Raw genomic sequence first — 12,050 nt, forward strand, 5'->3', positions numbered from 1 at the left:
CGGATAAGGATTTGCTTACAGCAGCAAAAGCCATGTTTTCGGGACCAGTTAAAACCGCGGCATAAATTTTCAACGAGGAGAAACACTGAACCCTAGTCATGACAGTTCATCATCTCCCAATTGGGCATTTGGACCGGCGCTAAGGAGCTCATTCACAAATCACTGTTCTTCGTGCTCCTGCCAACAGACGGGTTTTTAAAGGAATTGACGCAGTCGGGAGATGCAGAATGTGACCAACAAATAGTACTTCCGATGAACTTTACGCACTCATTGGAGGAAGACGTAGAAAATAGTAATGGTATTGACGAACTACCAAACACGTCATCAAACGCACAGGCAACAGAACTACTTGTATACTGGCAGAACTTCCATCGTATGACAAGTGCTATAAAAACGAACGAAATACATAAACAAATTTTGAGATACTCTTTCTAGGTTATTTTAGGAACTGAAACAAGTTGGTCAGAAAGCGTTAAAAGCGAGGAAGTTTTGGTAGTGATTATAATGTTTTAGAGATGACCGAGATCTCGTCTTAGCGCAAAGAATGTCTGGCGGAGGTGTTCTCATCGCAATTTCCTCAAAACATAATTCGAGCTCATTGATTCTACCAAATTTAATGAATTTGAGCATGTGGGTAAAACGCATATTGATGGTGAAACTCACATTTTGCAACAGTGTACTTTCCTCCAGATCAAGCTTGTAAATCCTCATATGAAAAGTTCTTCCATAATGCCGATGAAATTATTTCACATTTTCCTCCTGAATTCTAAGTTCACATTTACGACGATTTCAACCAGCTTAATGCAGACTTCGTTCCAGATTTTGGAAATGAAAGTATTTTGCTGCCGGTTGTTGGTGAAAATGAGACTTTACAATCTATTTTTGAAAACACTGCATGTTTAGGTCTGAATCAAATTAATCATGTGAAAAATCGACAAAATTGTTATTTGGACTTTTAATTCACAAACACTCTCGATAATTTCTGTGTAAATGGGTCTCTATTGCCTTCATGAAAAAATGAAGCATTTCACATAGCAATTCTGTATTTGTGCATCGGAACCATGATCCTTATGGCTATGATTTCGAAAATATTCTCGATTATAAAAATGCAAATTTTGACAACATTAAACAAAAATTGAACAGAGCTAATTGGCAACAAATTTTACAAAATCAAACTGACATTGAATGTGCTGTTACAGACTTTTATGCAATTTTATTAGACATTGTTCGGAATGAAGTACCACTCGTGAGGAAACGTCGCAATTATAACTCAAAAACCCAATATGGTTCAACAAACAAATCAAAAATTTGAACAACCGAAAGCAAAAGGCTCATAAACTTTATAAACAATACACAAGTCAAGAAAATTTAGAAAACTATTTGAATATTTGCGATCAACTTAGTTTAGCCATGTCTTCGGCTCTTACGGAGTATAATGCTAAAACCGAAAATGAAATCAAATCATGTCCAAAAAACTTTTTCAAGTATGCCAAAACCAAGCTAAAATCCAGCAATTTTCCATCGAAAATGACTTTAGATGAAAAATTAGGAGATAATGCTGATGAAATTTGTACTCTTTTTGCAACCTTTTTTCAAGAGACATATACCGAATTTTCCGAAAGTGATCGTGATTATGAATATTTTTCACATTTTCCTGACTATTTAAGCAGTGTTGGTGTAAACCAAATTAATGCAACGGAGATTTTGGCAGCTCTACAGAATTTGGATGCCTCAAAAGGATCCGGACCAGATGGAATTCCACCTATGTTTTTGAAAAAGTTGGCAAGCGAATTTACGACACCTTTATTTTGGTTATTCAAGTTATCTTTAGAAACTAGTAGCTTTCCAAAAGAATGGAAGAAGTCTTTTCTAATACCCATTTTTAAATCAGGGAAAAAATCTGATATTAGAAATTATCGTGGAGTGGCCATTATTTCATGTATTCCTAAACGTTATGAATTAATCAGCAATAGAAGAATGTTCAACCAAATAAATCATTGAATGACAGATGCACAACACGGGTTCTTTAAAGGACGTTCGACTACTACCAATCTTTTAGAATTTGTAAATTACTCATTGAATGCTATGGACAAAGGTAGTCATGTTGAGGCGCTTTACACAGACTTTAGCAAAGCATTTGATAGACTCGATATTCCTATGATGATTTTCAAGCTTGAGAAATTGGGAATTGAGATGAGACTCCTTAAATGGATTAAATCGTATTTAACTGACCGCCAACAAATAGTACGATTTGAAGGGAAACAGTCGCTTCCAGTCAATGTAACATCTGGAGTTCCCCAAGGCTCGCATATAGGACCTCTTCTATTCATATTGTTTGTAAACGATATATCACTCATTCTTAAGCATCTTAAAATCCTTATTTATGCGGACGATATGAAACTATTTATGGAAAATACTGTTGACAATGACATCTACTTGAACGAAATACGCATATTTGATAACTGGTGTAACAAAAGCTTACTACAATGTGTTGTCAAGAAATGTAATTTGATTACTTTCAGTATAAAACGAAGCACACCATTGATAGCTATAAGGAAATAAACCAGGTAAAAATGTGGAAGGTTTATACATTTGGGTGTAATCTTATAGATACTAAACTAACCTTTACTGACCACTACAACACCACTTTCCATAGAGCAACAAATATGCTTAGTTTTATTAAAAGATTTAGTTATAACTTTCAAGATCCTTATACAATTAAAACTTTGTACGTTGCGTATGTCAGATCAATTATAGAATATTGTAGTATTGTATGGTCTCCGTATATGAAATCGCATGATGATCGAATAGAATCAATTCAAAAGCAATTCCTTTTATATGCCTTACGCAAATTAGGGTGGACAACATTCCCACTTCCGTCGTACGAGGCGCGATGTATGCTTATAGATATCCAATCATTGAAAAAGCGTCGTGAGTTTGCCATGATCTCATTTGTGAATGATATTGTTTCGCACCGCATTGATTCCACCAAACTATTGTCTTGTTTAAATTTTTACACTCCTACTCGGCAATTGAGAAATCGAAACTTGTTTGCCACCTGTCATCATCGAACAAATTATGCAAAATTTAGTCCAATGAATCAAATGATGTCTGTTTACAATCAGTATTGTGAAGCAATTGATTTAGCCATGCCTCGTATGAGCCTAAGAAAATATTTTAGGAACATTAGTTACAATAGAACATAGTTATAAGTTTTTTAATGTAGTCTACATTATGTTTGACGAAATAAATAAATAAATAATTCCAGAACTAGACCCCTTTGTTTAATTGACATTTGAATATTGTCGTTCTTTAACTGAGGTTCTTATCAGTTTATTGCGGAAATCCACCGCTCCGAATAGTTTTTTACGGATGTCCTTCGCTCTGAAAAGTTTCTTTTTCCGGTCGGTTTTATGGATCGATGTTATGCGCTAAATTTGTGTTTCCTATCTGCTTGCAATTGAACTCCGGAGAACAGCGCGGCTCAACCATTGGATTCCTGGATTTCCGTACAGCCGTACAGTTGGGTGGCCAACTTTCCCCTACCGTGATTGCTTCCTTTGTCCTGTTTTGTCAACCAGCTCTCAGAGCCATCTATCAATAGTTCGAGTTTAAAGTGACCATAAAGCCATAACATATGCTTAGTATACGAGCAAGGCAAACATTTTTTTCAATACCATTTGTGTCGTTGTGATAATCTCGATAGTCGGGATAAGAGATAAGATTAAGGTATAACATTTTTATATTGATAAAATCAAAGCTTTACTTTTTGTGTGGGCATTGGGCAACATAGCAGTACTTTAGCTTGCTCAGGAGTGAAAAACCATCAAGACGGTAGATAGAATTATTTCTCAACCATTAAATACTACATTGGAAACAATCCATCCATTGCTATATTTGTACGGATTTCATCAATATTTCCGTCAGACATCAATTTTTCAACCACGGAACTAACATATATGACCTTACCTTACCGTAACAAATGGATCAGATCGTTTACATACGTAGGACCGTTATCCTTCGTAGATCTTTGTAGGCAAAAAGAAACAATCCTCCATAGGTTGAACGTTAAATTGAACGTCCATCCTCGTCCCAAAGCTGACAAAGGCCAACAACAGCGGCAGTATCAGCAAAACAGCAAAACAAACATTTAATTTTCGATTTCTTCGACCAACATGAACAACCCTCGAGGACGGTCGGGATCGGCCGGGATGAGTCCATCGAAAGGCAGTCACAGTAGTGGAACTAAACTTGAATAGGCACGAGTAAATCGTAAATAAAATAAAAGTTTCTCGCATGAAAAGGGGAGCCAGGCAGCAACAGACGACCACGGGCTCTAAGGTACACAAAAAAGGCACCGTAATACAGGGGCAACTGGATCAGTCATGTAAAGTTAATCATTATGAAACGTCACATTTAATGAGTTTAATATATTTTCATTTCCATTTCTTATCAGGCAAATCGATAGAGGTCGGTAAATGACTGAATACATGACAATTGTTTTTATCAATTTTGATATTACCACTAAATAATTCAATCGAAATCCCCCCAAGAGTGATCAATCCTTCCCCATTCTACGGTACGCTAAAAGGCAAGACAGAGTACACAACCCATTGCTCACCATCCGTGGGGATCATTGTAGATGGAAACGAATGAGCTCTTTCACTTGGTGCAACCGGGACTAGACCTTTGCGGGAAAATAGGATTTTTCTCACCGATGGCTGACCGGAAGAGGGTTCGAAAAGAAAATTGAAAAGAAATCGCCACTGCCGACGCTATTTGTTGGCCATTTTTCATGCTACTTCAACCACAGAAGCTCCTCCCGTCTCGAGTCCTTTTTGTCTCGAGCACGTTGAGGTGGGCTGCTGCTGCTGCTGCTCCATGGGTATAGGAAATTGACGTTGCACTTTTACAGGTCGGAGACTTCGAGGTCCCATTTCGCACACTGGGACCGGCAGTCTACTTAACCGAGCCAGATCCGCAGCACTACAAAGTTCGATTACGTTCGATTTTTGGCAACTTGTTTGCCCCCGGGATTAAACAGGAACGAAATTAAATATTGATGCCGGATGGATGTGTTTGGGGAGTAGGAGTTTCACTCCGGCCCGGTTGTTTGGACAGCAGAATTAGTTTGTTTAGGGTGTAGGGGCCGGACACGAACAAATGTAATCAGACGTATACTGCATAATGTTCCTAAAAGGGCCTTTTAAAAAGTTAATCAAGATTTTTACACAATTATGAGATCACAATTTCTTCTTATATTTACTTTCATTTACTATTAACAGGGATGGAAGTAAAAGGAAGATGCAAAATTGCTAGACCATCATACAAATATTGAATAAGACCTGTCAATTTTGCAAGTTATTCTTTACCGCAAGCACGCAGGCCGCGCGGTTTAGGAATAGGAACTCAACGATTTCCTGGCTCTGTTTTTGTGTACCCGATTTTAATGCGCGATTTTTTTACACGCGAATGGAGAGTTTTTCGGTTTATGTAAAGTCTTACTAGAGCGGGAATCGAATCCACTCCTAAAAGTACGCATAGACGACAGTCGCCACTATCTGCACAGCCATGAAGCCTACATTCTCGAAACGAAATGAATGTTTTTGCACGAATTCTCGAAATAGAACAGATTTTGGGGCGAATCAGAACAAATGTTTGAAGAATTCTTTAGATTATTAGTAAGTCATCTGGTAGATTATTCAACTCGCGACTGAACTCAGAACTTTTGATATGAATGAGGAGGTTACCACTAGTTTTGGACTTTGTGATGTTCAAACTTCACAGAAAACTTAATGAGTTGTAGATTATGATCTTAAAAAATTACATGATTACGGATTTTTGAGATACTTTCGAAATTTGTGTGAGAGGTATTACAAGTTTCGCCTTTTGTAAAGCTTTATGCCTCACTACTGATGGTTGCCAAACTTTAAAGTTGATATCAGCAGTTATTTTTTAAAATCTATGTTTATGCTGTGTAGTAATGAAAAATTGCATAAAAGCACATAAGTAGCATATAATAGTTTCTAAAAAAAATCTGTTGATTATGAGGAAATATAGGAGCAAGAAAAGCTAAACCTTTCTCGTACTGTAAAAATCTGTGTGACACTGAAATCTGTAAGACAAACGATAGCGAAACAGCAATAAATTTACAGTAAAAAGCCCCTTAGTCAAATTTATATAGAAACGTTTTCAAACGTTTGAAAAAGCGAATTAGCATCAAAATTTTGATAAGAAAATTGTTTTGAGCTTTTTAGTGGAATGTCTTCACTTGTCATAATTGCCTTGCCTTGACTCGAGTCAAGTACGAGACACTGAAGACGGCCTTACTGTTGAGGTCGAAATACGTATCTGTCAAGATACAATTAAGTGGTGGAATTCAATGGGATTGTATTAACTCGTCTTATGACAAATCAAAATTTTGCATTTTTTTGACACAGATTGAAAGTTATAAGCAGAACGCAATGTTTGTGGGCCATTCATAGCTCGGGTACTGAAACTAAATGTTCTATAATTGTGTTTTGAAGTGCTTTGGACAATGAACATGTAGTTTCCAATGCAAACGAGATATTTTGAGCACATTTCCGAACAAAACATATTTCTTGCTGGAATACGTATTTTTGAACTATAAAGAACGAATGAAACCGAAAGGCCCTTCATCTAGACAAATTAATTATCTCACCCATCTGCATCAGCAAGACAACAGACATGCATAAGTCAGAGACGCGGGTTTTAACAGTGTTAGGGAAAAATATTGTACCTCTCTACCAAAACTGCCGATTATGGTTAGTATCAAAGTTTCTCTTAAGATACAATCTCTATTATTATTAATCCCTTTTTAACTGAAGCTAAGTTACCAAAACTCGAACAGCAGACATAGAAATCCCTTTCTGTAGGTCAATAAATTATCTTTGGTCCTTAGATAGATAATCAAGAACTAAACAGACGATCACAGGACCTCTGTTAGTATAAGCAAAACTATGGACCGGAACCAATAAATATCTTAAATTGTAAAACACTAGGTTCGTCTAATGTCCTTGCTGCGACCCCTTGGTTGGGTGCAAAGGGGGGTTTCATTCAAACCTCACCTTCTTTATTCTATAGTGATGAACTTTTTAATTTACTGAAAAATCACTCTAATAATAAAATCCTATCAGTTATTCGAATGCTATTTGCGTTAAAACCCATTATGTTTAAAGTAATTCTTCCTAATTCTCTTTGGCTGAAATATGTTTGGACGACCGCTTTTTGGCTGAATTAGTAGGACTGCCGTAAGGTCCACATAGCTGAGTGACATTAAATCGAACATCTCTTTTGGCCAAACAAATAATTAGATCGAACATAACGTTTATCCGAAGAAATAAATTAACCTTACAATTAATTTGGCCGAAGGGTCATTTGGCCGAACAGATTGTTTCGCTGAACGAGTCATTTAACAGAACGGGTCATTTAGCCGATCAATTCGTTTTGCTGAACAGATTAATTGGTAGAACGAGTATAGTTTGGCCAAACAGGTCAGTTTTCATTCAAACGGATTGTTGACCACTAAAATCAAAAACGGGCCTGGTGGACATATGGCTACCGCTTCTGCCTCATACGCAGAAGGTCGTGGGTTCAATCCCAGGCCCGTTCCATTCCTCCTACCTTGTATCTTTCAATTATTTGTCATGTTCTAGCAATCGCTACAACTGGTAATGGGCTTCCATCTTCTATCCCTATATCTACAACATGATTAGTTCTAGCAGGCTACAGTTAGAATATGAAATGAGCGAAAAAGCTCGGTGGCTCTCGGACTGTACACATTGAGGTTGGAGAGCAAATCAATTTGCTATTGTTCTGGTCAGATCTAAGGCCGGAGGGCCTGTGCAATACATAAAAGTCTTCTCCATTCAGCTAGGCTCATGGCTGCACTTCGCCAACCACGCAGTCTGCGGAGGGTTCGCAAATCGTCCTCCACCTGTTCGATCCACCTTGCCCGCTGTGCACCTCGCCTTCTTGTTCCCGTCGGATCGTTGTCGAGAACCATTTTCACCGGATTACTGTCCGACATTCTGGCTACGTGCCCGGCCCACCGCAGTCTTCCGATTTTCGCGACGTGAACGATGGATGGTTCTCCCAACAGCTGATGCAACTCGTGGTTCATTCGCCTCCTCCACGTACCGTCCGCCATCTGCACACCGCCATAGGTGGTACGCAGCACTTTCCTTTCGAAAACTGCCAGTCCGTAAGCGTTTTGTAAACTGTCAATTTGGTACGGTGGCAAACTCTATTCGATCGGAGCGTTTTGCGGTGTCCAAAGTACGTACGATTTCCTGCCATGATGTGTCTCCGAATTTCTCTGCTGGTATCATTATCGGCGGTCACCAGTGAGCCCAAGGACATGCATGCTCCAACCACCTCGATTTCGTCACCACCGATAGAAATTCGTATGGGTGGCTTACATTTACCTCTCTTGTGGCTCTTCCTATCATGCACTTAGTCTTCGACGTGTTGATGACTAGTTCAATCCGTTTTCAGTCTGATGTAGGCTTCCTCCATCCTCTCAAAGTTACGTGCCATGATGTCAATGTCGTAGGCGAAACCAAATAACTGGACGGACTTCGTGAAAATCGTACCACTCGTGTCAATCCCCGCCCTTCGTATTATTCCGTTCAAAGCGATGTTGAATAGCAGACACGAAAGACCATCACCCTGCCCTAACCCTCTGCGCTTTTTAAAGGGACTCGAGAATGCCCCTGAAACTAGATCAACCGTATCAGTTTATCCGGAAATCCGTTTTCGTGCATTAGCTGCCATAGCTGGTCCCGATCGATTGTATTATATGCGGCTTTGAAGTCGATAAATAGATGATGTGTGGGCACGTTGTATTCGTGGCATTTCTGCAATACCTGACGTATGGCGAACACCTGGTCTGTGGTAGAGCGTTCACCCATAAATCCCGCCTGGTACTGCCCCACGAACTCTCTTGCAATTCGTGTTAGTCGGCGGCATAAAATTTGGGAGAGTACCTTGTAGGCGGCGTTCAGCCATGTGATTGCGCGGTAGTTGCTACAATCCAGCTTATCGGCCTTTTTGTAGATGGGACACACGACTCCTTCCATCCACTCCTGCGGCAGAACCTCATCCTCCCAAACCAAACAGATCTCCTGGTAGTTGGTCAACTCCAAGGGCTTTTTTGTTTATAAGCCGGCTGATCTCCTCCTGGATTTCCTGGAGATTCGTAGCCGGAAGGTTCATTACCATAATGCCACCGTTGTCTGCCAAATCGCCATTCAGGTGCTCTTCGTAGTGCTGATGCCACCTTTGGATTCCCTCTCGCTTGGTTTGTAAGAAGGTTCCCGTTTATTTCCTTACACATATCGGATTGTGGCACGTGGCCCTTACGTGAACGGTTCAACTCCTCATAGAACTTTCGTGCGTTATTAGCGCGGTACAGTTCCTCCGTCTCTTCACGGTCTCGATCTTCTTACTGGCGCTTTTTTCTCCAAAAATCGAGTTTTCTCTGTTCCGCATCCGTTTGTATAGTGCCTCGTTCGCCCTCGTGTAGTGTTGCTCCAGTCTCTTCATATCTCTTCATCTCTCCATATCTCTCCAGTCATCTTCAAGAGATGCTGTGCCTAGCTGCTTTTCAGTTGGGCGTACCACTCTCGCTGCTGCGCGTAGTCTTGGGCTAGTTTACCGTCTTGTAACCGCCCAATGTTTAACCGCGGCGGACGACTTCGACGCGTGTTGTACACCGTCGAGAGTTTGAGCGCAGACATACTGCAAGTAGAGGTGTGCGCCGCCGCGCCACGCCGCCGCCGCCGACAGTTTTTGGCACGACGCCGCCGCCGACATTTTTGCATCGGCGCGCCGCCGTGTCAAATTTGTCACGCCGCTGATCTATAATTTTCCACGTCGATTCAAATTTTCAGTGGAAACTCCAAAGATTCAGTGCAATTTCCATTTAATTTCCTGATAGATCTCTACAACATAACATTGAAACTCCAGAGAATTTTTCGTGAAGATACCAATTATATCCATGAGAATTCCATACTTGTTGAAATTTTGAAAAGCTATCCGTAAAAACTAAGCGTTAAAATTGCGAAGGAGTTCCCGTTGAAATTTAAAAAAATCTAATTGAAATTGAATTTTTGAATTGAAAAGAGTCGTTCGGCAGAAAGCAACAAGGCTGAAAGTTGTTACCGTTTTGTTTTGTCGTCGTTTAACCGAAAAGACTATTTGGTAGAAGCCTTCCCGAGCAAACCGATAACTTTTTTTTTAATGTTGTGAAATCTTCGATTATGTTTACTTAATTTGATATCTTTTTGATCGTTTTACGGGTAAAATAACAAAACGTAATAGCAGAAATATCTTACTGTGACATTCAATCATTAACTATTCCTGAGAGAAAATCGAAAACAAATTTTGATATTGGTTTCCGATAACAAAATAAATACACAGTTTGATGTCATATCATTCAATTTAGTAATCTAAAGCCTGTCCACGTTAAATTTCGGACACTTAGGTAATGTCCAATTGATTTGTAGTCATTTTATCAATTTCAGCGTGTTTAAAACATGCTGAAAGCAACACATAAAGCAGAAAGATTCATCTGTCATGTAAATTCTTCGTCTCAGTAGTTTGTGGAAATTTTCAAAAATCGCTTTAAAAGATGGGTGTCCGAAATTTAACTTGGACAGGCTTTACAGCAAAATGAGATCAAAATATGTATTCAATCATAATGATTTATACATATTTGAAAATGAATTATGACTCAATTTGATGTTAAAATCAAAATATGTTTTCTATATGATCTCATTATGTTTTCAGACATCGCTAGGATCTAGCCTAAAGTTATTTGGTCGAGAATGTCATTTGGTCGAACAGTTCCTTTGGCTAAAAAATCGTGAGTATGTCCTTCGACCGAAATAATCGTTTGGTCGAAAATGACTTTCGGTCGAAAGTGTGGTTCGGCTGAATTGGTCATTTTGAATATTTTCAAGACAATAACGGGAAAATCTTTTAATTTTCTCCACAAAATTTTAACGAAAGATTTCTAGTTTTTCCAGAATAATTATTCGAAAATTATTTTCAGATTTTCCACGGAAACTACTTTCAAGTATCGAGAAATCTTTGGAATTACCAAGAGGAGCTCTTTGGATTTACCATGGAAAGTTGTTTGGGATTCACGTGATAATCTCTTCAGATTTTTCAAGAGTTGTTCCAAATTTTTAGGAAAGTGTTCGGAATATCCACAGAATGTTCCTATTGAGTTTCTGTTGAGTATTCTTTGAAATTCACACAGAAAATTGTGACTGGTACTGCTTTACGTTGACTTCCCCAATCTAGATTATATAAGGCGGTTAGTTTTTTTATCCTTTATTAGAGTGATTTTTTCGCAGGGAGAAGTTCATCACTAAACGGCTAGTTTGGCATAGCCAACTTTAAAAAATCGAAAAAATGCTCGGAATTTTTGAGGATTTTTTTGCATTTCTTCAGAAAATTCTTTCTATTTTCGATTAGAAATTCTTTGTAAGTTCCATTGACCGAAAGCGACAGACGGCCGAACTGGAAATTTGGCCCGTTTGGCCCAACAGGTTGTACGGCCGAAACGATCGTTGGCCAAAAATTCCATTTTGCAGAAATAGTTTCTCGACAGAAAAGGCCATTTGGCCGAAAAAGTCAACTGGTCCAACGGGTAATACAGCCAAATTTCAATGACTGATCCTCGTACTGAACGGGTAATATGGTCAGAAATGGCCATTTGTTTGGTGAAATGGTCTTTTTGTCTATTGACCATTGAACAAAATTCCGTTGCCTCTCTATTTTTAAGTCGACACTGGCCTTTAGGCCAAAAGACATCTAACCAGGTACCATTTAGCAAAACTAAACGTTTCACGGAAACTGTTATCAGGTCAAAACTGGTTTGACCGAAAATGTAGTTTGGCCGAAAGCATTGGCTGTGGCAATGGCAAAAGGAAAATTTTGCAGACTTGTTGTTGTTTAAAAAAGTTGTTTACCATAACTATTTGGCTGAATTTGCCGTTTGGATGAAAAAGTCGTTTGAC

The 12,050-nt window shown here is 39.0% G+C and overlaps 1 protein-coding gene across 1 annotated transcript in view; it reads left to right on the forward strand.

The window, feature by feature from the left end:
• LOC134222340 (GATA zinc finger domain-containing protein 4-like) overlaps positions 1-12,050 on the forward strand; it is a 32,489-nt gene that overhangs the window by 808 nt on the left and 19,631 nt on the right. The window lies entirely within an intron of this gene.

The sequence above is a fragment of the Armigeres subalbatus genome, chromosome 3 (genome assembly GCF_024139115.2).
Source record: "Armigeres subalbatus isolate Guangzhou_Male chromosome 3, GZ_Asu_2, whole genome shotgun sequence".
Classification (NCBI taxonomy): domain Eukaryota; kingdom Metazoa; phylum Arthropoda; class Insecta; order Diptera; family Culicidae; genus Armigeres; species Armigeres subalbatus.